Here is a 10,289-nt window from a genome sequence, read left to right as displayed (position 1 = left end):
GAGAGAGAGAGAGAAAGAGAGAGAATTTTAATATTTATTCAATGTTAATATATTATAGTGTGCAATATTGTAGCATTGCTTTTGGATTTAATTTATAGCTAATATTGGCTTTATATTGGGTTATGTAGGCAATATATTCTCAATACGTATCAATAAATTCAATATTTAATAAATATATCTCTAATAAATTATGTTATTATTAGAAAAGAAGAGAAGAACGAAGAGGGTAGGAGATAGATAGATACATAAATTTATTAGAATGTTCCAGGACAAACCAACTAGAATATACAAAAAAATAGATATTAAAAAAACAAAAGCAGCAATAAATAAAAAAGAGAAAAAAAAAGATAATTACAATGAAAATGAAATAGAAAAAAGCAAATAAAAAGCAATAATTATAAAGAACATGAGAAAAATATACAAAAACATAATATAAAAAAATACGATAAAATAAAAAGAAAACCAAAAATAAAATGAGAACGAGACAGAACGCTTGATGTAAAAGTTGTTCTTTATAGCTGAACTTCATATCTTTCATTTTCTTTCTCTCTTTCTCCAATGTCTGATTGTACCTACCTTGAATGTGGAGAATATAATGTAATGTAACTAAGCAATTGTATAATTTATGTGTATTTTGAGAATAGACACAAAGGAACAAAAAAAATTCTCACGACGAATTATCGTGAATGAAGGCCCCGGAGGGATTCGAACCCTCGATCTCCTGTTTACTAGACAGGCGCTTTAACCAACTAAGCCACGGCGCCTAGTTGACTTCAACTTTGTAATAAAGCTATATAAGGTACTCAATATGAAGGCTATATTCCGATATTGATTTAATAATAAAGTAAACAATTTTTTTGTTACTTTTTGATTGGTATCAGTAAAGAATAAAAAGAAGAGAAAATCGACAAAGTTACGATATAAAATCGAAAAATTTATAAAAAATAGACTTGATTAGTTTAATATCTAGAATCAAATATCGCGATAATGAAAGAAATTTCATTTATATAAAAATATACAATAATTTATCGGTGACAATAATCCGTTTATACAAAACGCATGCGTGTTTTGGAAAACGCGGGAGTCATAATTCTTTCCGCAAGAACATCCCGTTACGATGTGAATAGCCTATATATACTACATCGGCAAAAATTTATGGATACATAAAAACGATCCTCCCTGTGCGTGACCCATATTTTCAGGGGCGTTAAAACTTGCAACATGCCGGCGAAAAGAAGATACGATCTATTTGTGAGATATGAAATATATGGACGCGCGCGAGAACGATGCAAGCTGCCGCCTGTCGTTCCGAAACGAGGTGTAACATAATCAAAGTGAAATATGGGTACGCGCATTAAACAAACGACTGACCGAAAGGAAATGAGAATTTCAAGTCGCGTTGAAACTCTTAGTGAAGAGAAATATACGTAATGCGAAAAAATGGGGAAACAAATCGCTCGCTTTCAAGATCTTAATTGAATTTTGTTAAGTTTTCAATTTCGCATCTACACAGAAAAAAACGATTTTGCTGAATCATCTAAAATTTAGATCTGAAAATAATTTTGTTGGACTATCAAAATAATTACGTAAAAATCTCAAGCGAAGATGAGCAATGTTGCAAAAAGTTTGACGTTCTTGTAATCAATATCCTACATAAATGTTTTGTTAATTCAACAAAATTATTTTCTGTATTTAGTTAAATTTTTAGATATTTCCAATAAAATCGTATCTTTTTCGTGAATAAAATATGGGCATAATAAATGATGCTTTACAGCGTCGCGATCCATCAGAACAAAAAGTCAAAATGATTATTAAAAGTTACTTTTTGACTAGTTAGGATTTATTTTAACATGATTTTGATGTCGTCGTAAATAAATATATAGAAAGTCTTATCAATTAAATTTTTATACGTTTACTTTGTAGGTTAAAATGTTGAAATATTGGCACATAGTTTAGTTCCACGACCTACACCTATATTCGATCTAAATTTGATCTAAACACGATAAATAAACTATTTACACTGTCGCGACCTTCATGTTTAGATCTGATGACTACATTTACATCGTGCCTTTAATCCGCAACTTACACAAGGTGTTCTTGTTTATACTATAGATTAAATAGATATCGTATAGGTCGCGGACTAACCGCACGGTGTACACGTAGCCAATATAGAATACAATATAGGATCATGAACTGAACATAACGATAAACTAGACTATTATCTGTTGTTCTGCTTGAGAACTTACATAATATCTGAACTTTCTATTTCTCTTAAACTGAACAATTCTATTTTTTGTAAATTTCTCGAGTTTAATTCATAGTTTTGTTAACTTTTTGTATTTTTAGTTTTGATTATCATTAACAAAAATTGAGGAAAATTGAATATTTTACTGAATATTTTACTTGAAAAGATTGAATCGATTATTATTTTAGTTTTTTTTGATAACTCAATCCAAATAGCTAAGTGACATTAAATAACATTTTAATAACGTCATTAACGTCAATAAAACGTCATCATTAATGTTATCTTAGAATTATATTTTTCCAATAAATTATTTGCCATTAAAATATCGTTATTAAAATATTATCTTAATATATTTTAGCAATAAATTATTCGAAATTTTTAATATTCTTCTTAACATTAAATTATACTATCTTGATCAAAAAGTTCCCGGAATTCATTCAGAAAATTCAAAATACAAGTTTTATTCATCAAAAGTGATATTGTCCCCTTCAAAGTACTCTCCATCGACTGCAATGCACTTATGCCAGCACTTGATCCAGCTCTCGAAACATTTCTGAAACTCTATTGTCGGTATAGTCATCAGAGCCATCTTCGATTTTTCCATTACCTCCTTTCGGCTGTTAAAACGCGTTCCCCGTAATAGTTTTTTTATGCCACTCATAAACTGTTTTCTTTAGAGTATCACTGCCGAAACAATTTCCCAACATTTTCACACCAATGAGTCCAAGATTTTCATATCATTAAATCCATTTTTAACATAAAATTTAATACAAACTCGTTGCAAATTCAACTCCATTTTTAAAACTGTAAAAAATTGAAAATACGTGCAGAGGTAGATGTACTCAAGCCGGCGTAACTTTTACAAATGTCAAGCTATGGTAATAAAATTTGGTGGGAATGTCAATGATAGATGTGGCAACCTAATCAAAAAAACAGAACTCAAATCAGTTGACTTAAAGCATCACCTGGTGGTAATTCCGGGAACTTTTTGATCAAAGTAGTATTAATATTCTTATAAGAAGCTTATTAGCATCAACATTGTTAAATTTCTTATTTTATTTAATTTAGAATATTATTGGTTTTGTTCATGATTACAAGACTGAAAAACATTTCAGCACATGGTTGCAAAATTGAATATATATAAATTTATACTAAAATATTAAAGCATTAAGATCCACCAGACCGAAAATAAGGATTTCTTTTAATTAAAATTATCTGATACTTGAGAATATATTTAATAACGCAATATATATAATTTAATTTTTGTTAAAAATTATTGTTTATTTCCTTGTTAATCAAACTTATTACTTTTCGGGTCGATCAGTTTGGCTTCTGAGAAACTCATTCGCGTTTTTTGATGGAAAATTAACTTGTTAGACAGTTACATCAGTTTCTACTCTCACATAATGCTTATCACATCGCGCAATCTTGAGCGTTTTCTCGATTATACGAATGACGGCCCTGGTTACGCACCGTTTATAACTGAATCAAATGGATATTTTTCGGAACAAGTTCCGGATGAGATGACAGAAGGAAATGGCGAAAGAAAAAATAGCCGATGTGCAATTAATTTAATGTAATTAGAAACAGAACGAGAATCGTCGCCAGTATTCTCGATGATTCTTCCGATTCATAAGAGAAAATTAATTCCGTTAGTCTCTCTTATTTTGTCGATTTTATCTTGTTATATAAACAAGAAATCATTTATGCATTTATATATCGATCGAAGCAGAACATAATTACCAAGGCTGATAAGAAAAATATGCGACATCATTATTACTTTTTTCTCGAAAACCGACTAATACAATAAAACAATCACGTGTGGTTAACGAATGACATATTAAAAGTTATATTTATACTCATTTGTACAAGAATAAAATAATTAAAAAAATTGTTTCATCAAAAATGACAATTTTTTTAACTATTTTGTTGTTATGCATCAAATAAGTGATATAAATGCAACAAAGAATGACAAAAATAAAAAGGAAAAAGAAAAAAATTTGCTTTAGAACTACTTACTTTATTCTATAATCAAATTACATCAAAATTGTGTTTTAAAATTGAAATTACAAAATATATGTAATATAATTTCAAAATTTCAAAATTTAAATTTAAAACATTTAAATTTATTTATTTTCTGAAAAACTTCTATTTTTTTATTTTTAACAAATAAGTTTGTATTAAATATAGATGTAATAAAAATAGATTGCATTTTTCTATTAAATTGTTACTTCGATTTAGAAAGATTGAAGTAATTTGAAATATATCATCCTCTTTCTTTTTAAAGAATCGAGTTCAAGAAATACATCAATATGTTTAATTCTTTCTAATGGAATATAGAAACTAAGATTTAAAAAAGCGCAGTCTAGATTTATTATATATATACAATATTAAATAATAAAATTTGAATGGAACACACGGTATTCCCTTATATACCTTTTAAAGAAAGAACCTCATAAGAAGTGGCTCGTTGGTCTAGGGGTATGATTCTCGCTTAGGGTGCGAGAGGTCCCGGGTTCAAATCCCGGACGAGCCCGTTTTTTTTAATCTTTTTTTTTCCTTTCACTTGCATATAGATTACTATTCAAAATTCCATTTAAGATATCTACAATTTTTTATTTTTTATTTATATGAGATTTCAGATATTGAATATTTTTAGAGCCAGTACTTCCTATCACATGTAAATATAGTAGCTGCGCTCAGCAGAAAAAACAGTTTTGTAATTGCTGTAAGATCTTTAATATAATTAGTTATACATTTAGAGCCAATGAGGAACTAAGAATAAAGATTCATCATATTAATACTTAGTATACATAATAATTTTTTAATTGTTCATGTTCTTAATTTTACAAGTATACAAAAATTATTAAATAACTTACATATACTTTAACATGTTTAGAAAATATTTATAAGGTTGTGTATTTAAAAAATTGTATATAGACGTTATAATTAATTAATTGAGGCTCCTAGTATTTCAAAGAAAACAAATGAGCAGGATACGAATAATCCAATTGTATATTAACAATAAGAAATAAAGAATCTTACAATAGTCGCAAAATTAATAATAATAATAGTTGCAAAACTACTTTTTTTTGCTGAACGCAACTAGTGAAAGATTAATCGGTTTATTTACATAGTGTCCGTTTGCCGGCATTCTCGATGAATTCGTCATTGTCAATTAAGCCGCCGGGCAAAATTATCCGACTAGCAGATTATAGTAATCTTTTGTCGACGTGACGATCGTACAAATTTGATAAACATTCTAGTATTTTGCACGTCGTGATTTTACAAACACGATTCAGAAAGTCTTCAGCAAGGCATCAAGAAAAAAATCGTCTTAAATACTTCGAATTTCGAAATTAGATCGCGCGAATAAGAGCAAGGTGAAGACACGAAAATACGTTCATCATTGTTTCTTTTTTTTCACCGTCTGAGCGATATTCTGCATTTACTCGAAAAAATGTCCGCTTTATATTTAGAGATGTTTGTTCACGAATGTCGTTGTTATCAGTACCGGGAATCAACATTTCAGTTGCGTGAATCTATATTTAATCATAATATGATAACAATTCGCAATCTGCATCGTTGGCATCTTTTCGAAGCGGGCGAGTCTATTATTTTATTCGCACTGGATCTAAACTCTATAATCTATAATTTATCCTTAACGATAGGGATGATTACATTTTCACAATTATTATATTTAAAAAATTTTGATAAGGAATCGTTTTGTCTAATTTGATTTGGTTTTTCATTGTTCTTTTACTTTAAGTTATTTTAGTATGTAAAATTACTCTTCTTAATTATATATGCATATTTTTTAGTTAAATTCGGAATTAATGAAGACTCTCTCTGTGTTCAAAATGTATTATGTATAATATATCTTATTAGATTTTATCTATATATATCTTATTAGATTTTATTAAATATATATTTTAATTATTTTTAATATCCAAAATTTGCAAAACATCTCACGCCTATTTTCGCTTATTTTCGCGAAGCATTCTGCGACTTTTCGTTATCGCGAGATATTCTTTGCCATTCTTTTCATTCTTATGTGATGATATCGTCTTCCCGAGATAGCTCATCGCATTTTTTCGCGGAAAACGCGGGCGCGGGTGGCCTTTCAGCGTCCGAATCATAAAGTTTATTCTCTCCGGTATAATCGCCGAGTCTTTGCACGCGTCTCAATAATGATGAATCCTGTCGGAAGTGCGCGGTTTTGGGAGATCCGGTCGACAAAATAAAACCGATATAAATTTCAGCATTTTCATATTACTGGCCAATCTCAAACTCACGCTTCAAATCAGCCAAAAATCAAGATAAATCTTTTTCTCAAAAATTGGTCTGGAATGTAATTTCGAGGTCTCTTGTCGTCGATATCCTGCATCTATATTTATCAATAGAGAGAGAGAGAGAAAGAGAGAGAGAGAGAGAGAGACTCAGAGAGACATACAAGAAATGACTGTCAATTAAATATCCAATTGATATCGAATTCATCGTATCGATGTCGATTCGACATTAATTCAATGAATCATTTCTCACTGGGAATTAACGTCGCGCATCATACATATCCTTCTCTTTGTTCTCAAAACTTATAAATCAGAAAAGAAGAATTTCAGAATTTTCTGTGCTATTTGATAATAATATCTAGATTTTTTGATACATTATATGTATAACGTCTACTGAATTGGATGTCCATATGATGTTGAATTGTTACATGGATAGACGACCTTTTATCTCAGATCAAGTGCACTCACCGAGTGAGTATCAATCGCGGATCCTTAACTATTAATTAGATATACAGACGCTCCTAAAAGTGAGATTAACCAGCATGAGCCAATAGACGCTATCAGCGTCTTCGTACAGAAGTGCTCGATAGCGATGCCGGAGGGTCGCCTGATTCTAGAAATAGGCTCGAAATATAGCTTTAGCCTTATAACTATAGGACTGGTACTTTGAGAAGCTTAAGCCCGATTATACCAACGTTATTTTGATTTTAAGCGAGACTTAAAACTCTTTTTCTCTTTTTTAAGACTTAAAAAAAAAGATGTAAATAACAATCTAATAAAATAAAAAGAATTAAAATGAAAAGAAATGAAAAGAAAAATAGAGAGAGAGAGAGAGAGAGAGAGAGAGAGAGAGAGAGAGAGAGAGAAGAAAGAAAAGGGAGAATTTTAAACCCTGCTTAAGATCAAAATAAACTGTTGGTGCAATCAGACCTTAGTCAACCAATCTCTGGCGCGGCTCCTCGAAAATTTTACGGCATCTCTGAGATAAACACCAACCGCTTAGTTAAAATTTCATGGCAATCATCGCTGGCTCGTCGTGCTGGAAAATACCAGGAAATACCACTTTCGTCCTTCGCCGATATCTACCGCGCGGTTTTCCGAGCGCAATTTCTTCCACTCGCGATTTGCGGCTCGCATACCGTGGGTTTGCCTTGCCGTCTTCGACGGCCGTCGTCATTCCACGCCTTCGTCATCCTGGCGAGGAACGACGGAAGAAGATGCCGCGCGACAAGGAGATCCGGTGGGTGGTAGACCATGCTGATCGTGTCTCACACATGTCGCTCGACCGTGCCGCTACTCTCCGCTTCTTCGCGTAGCGGTTCGAACCGAATTGTGATACCGAGACTTAGTTTAGCTTGCGTTTACCTCTCGTCTCCGCGGGTCAGTTAGGCTCGCGCTTTCGAGCCGCCAGCACCGGCTGTGTTCTCTTTCTCTCTTTCCCGTGGTCTTCCTCGATCGCGAGGTGATCCCACGTCTCGATCAACCGAGTCCTTCCCGTTGAATATTATTATTATTTTTTAATTTTTTTTCTTTCTTTCTTTCTTCTTCCTCCACTCGTCACAATCACCGCAATCGTTCTCGGCCGCACAAGGCACATGCGAACCGACAGTCGCCGAAGAAGATAGTCCTCGATTTGGACCAGACTGAATCTCGCCATTCTCGAGTAAGTGGTGTAAGATTGTTGAACGGTGCTGTAAAAGGCACAATGATTGATTTTCTTTTTCACTGATTTTTCCCGAGAGTGAACGCCATCCTGACAAGTGAGAGATCGTTTAAATTTGTCGAAGTGTAAATAGCTTGTGTCAATTACAAGTCCTTCGAGTTTCACGCAGAAACTGAAATCATTAAGTTGCAAATTATTACGATAATGAATGGTGAAAATTTAATACAAATAATTATAATTTTTCTCTGAAGATTTTTAATATGAAAGATTGAATATTTAAAACCACAATTTCTGAATCTCGATGTCTGAAATTAAATTTACTACTACGCACACATACACGTGATTAATGAATTGTTCTTATCAGACAAATTGGTGATAACCGAGTTTCAAGATGTAATGCTAATTGCATTCGTCTCTCACTTTCATTCACGGTTGCCAGTTTTATCTCTCTGTCACGACTAATGAATAGAGATCCGAATTTGAATATCTTATCAAATTGCTATCAGTCGCTGATGCCATTCGTCAATACGTTGTGAAAGGAATGCGAATAAACACTTTACTTGTTCCCCATCTTTTTTCTCAAACATTCTAATGATAAAAACAAAAGATTTATCGCGTACATGTGCATTTAACTTATTTTAATCAAAACGATTACTAGGAAAGTATAAAATTTTATTTTTCGCTATGAATGAATAAAAAAAATCGCTTAATAAAATAAAATTTTGCTTATAATAAATTTTTGTTAACAAATTTTTATCTTGGTATAAGTTCTTGTTATGTTATTCACATTATCTAAAAATATCAGGAATAAACTATACAATTATTAGGTGTAGGAAAAAGTTCATGGCATTTTTTTAATGCTATCTAACGGGAAAAACGCCACGAACTTTTTCCCACACCTAATATAACATTCACTTTAAAAATTCGAATTTCAGAACTTAATAAATAAACAATATTAAATCTTTGTTAAATTATTGAATAGAATTTGAGGAATAGAATTTTTTAATGCTAACGGTTAGATTTTAATCCGTACTAATACAAATCTTAAAATCACATTTAGACAATCGTTTCACATTTAGACATTCGATTAAATGATTCGCGATGCATTCTTTCAGTTTAACGTAAAAAAAAGAAAATTAAAAATTAGACGTTCTTAGAATCGTTTGATATTAACGATGAAGTCAGCGACGAGAAAAAAATGCGGGGTACATGCATACGACGGGAATTATCCGCTGACGAACTTTGACAAGTGTGAACGCGCAAGTTTGATATCCCGATGTCGCGACCTGCACGATCGGAATAGCAGCAGTTACTTAAATAGCGATCTGTCAGTTGTTATCGGTCTAATCCGCAAATTATATCAATGTACAAATCCAGAGAAGGCGACACTTCAATCTATCGTGATCAGAACTTACGCGAGGTCAATAAATAGAAATCGAATAGATTCTTGTTTATCTTTTACATTGATTTTTGCTACAATAAGATCTATTAAAATCAAGATTTTTTTTCTCAACTGCGTCTCTCTTTTTTTTTATAACGATTCATTCGATATTAATATTATCTCTATGAGTCTAAGAAGAATCTCATCAAGTCGCATTCTTAGCAATTTATATCGCGACGAGCTTGTAATTCTATGCAACCAGTATCTCGCAGCGATTAAGTCGAAAAGAGCGAGCGTGTGCGCTTCGTGCGATAAGTACGAAAAAAACAGAGAAAAAAAAGAATAAAATGAAATGAAGAAAAAATAGAATCAAAGTTTTATTTGCTGAAATTCATACACTGAAAAAATAGAAAAAATTTTGGCGTTTGTGATTGTAAGATTAGTGTGGGGGTTACTAGGTGAGTGTTGGTGTTAATATGATCATAATATTATGATCATTACTGTTATAATATTAGTAATAATAACTATAATTTTATCAACAAATATATAGAGGTAAGTGAAAATGATCTAAATTTATAGTACCATAAAAATATTGTAAATATTATAATTTAACTTAATTTAATTTAATGATTTATAATCATTTTTAATACTTATTTTATATATATATTGTATGTATATATATATATATATATATATATATATATATATATG

General features: G+C 31.3%; 2 non-coding genes across 2 annotated transcripts; one reads left to right on the top strand and one right to left on the bottom strand.

Annotated features, from left to right (window-relative positions):
• Positions 1 to 690: 690 nt before the first annotated feature.
• Trnat-agu lies at positions 691 to 764 on the bottom strand. Its single transcript has one exon. It is a non-coding gene; the product is annotated as a tRNA-Thr (tRNA).
• A 3,945-nt stretch (positions 765 to 4,709) lies between these two features.
• Positions 4,710 to 4,781, top strand: Trnap-agg. Its single transcript has one exon. It is a non-coding gene; the product is annotated as a tRNA-Pro (tRNA).
• Positions 4,782 to 10,289: the final 5,508 nt, after the last annotated feature.

The sequence above is a fragment of the Atta cephalotes genome (genome assembly GCF_000143395.1).
Source record: "Atta cephalotes unplaced genomic scaffold scaffold00004, whole genome shotgun sequence".
Classification (NCBI taxonomy): domain Eukaryota; kingdom Metazoa; phylum Arthropoda; class Insecta; order Hymenoptera; family Formicidae; genus Atta; species Atta cephalotes.
The sequence above is the reverse complement of the archived record's forward strand: the minus strand, read 5'-3'. Positions and strand labels throughout refer to the sequence as shown.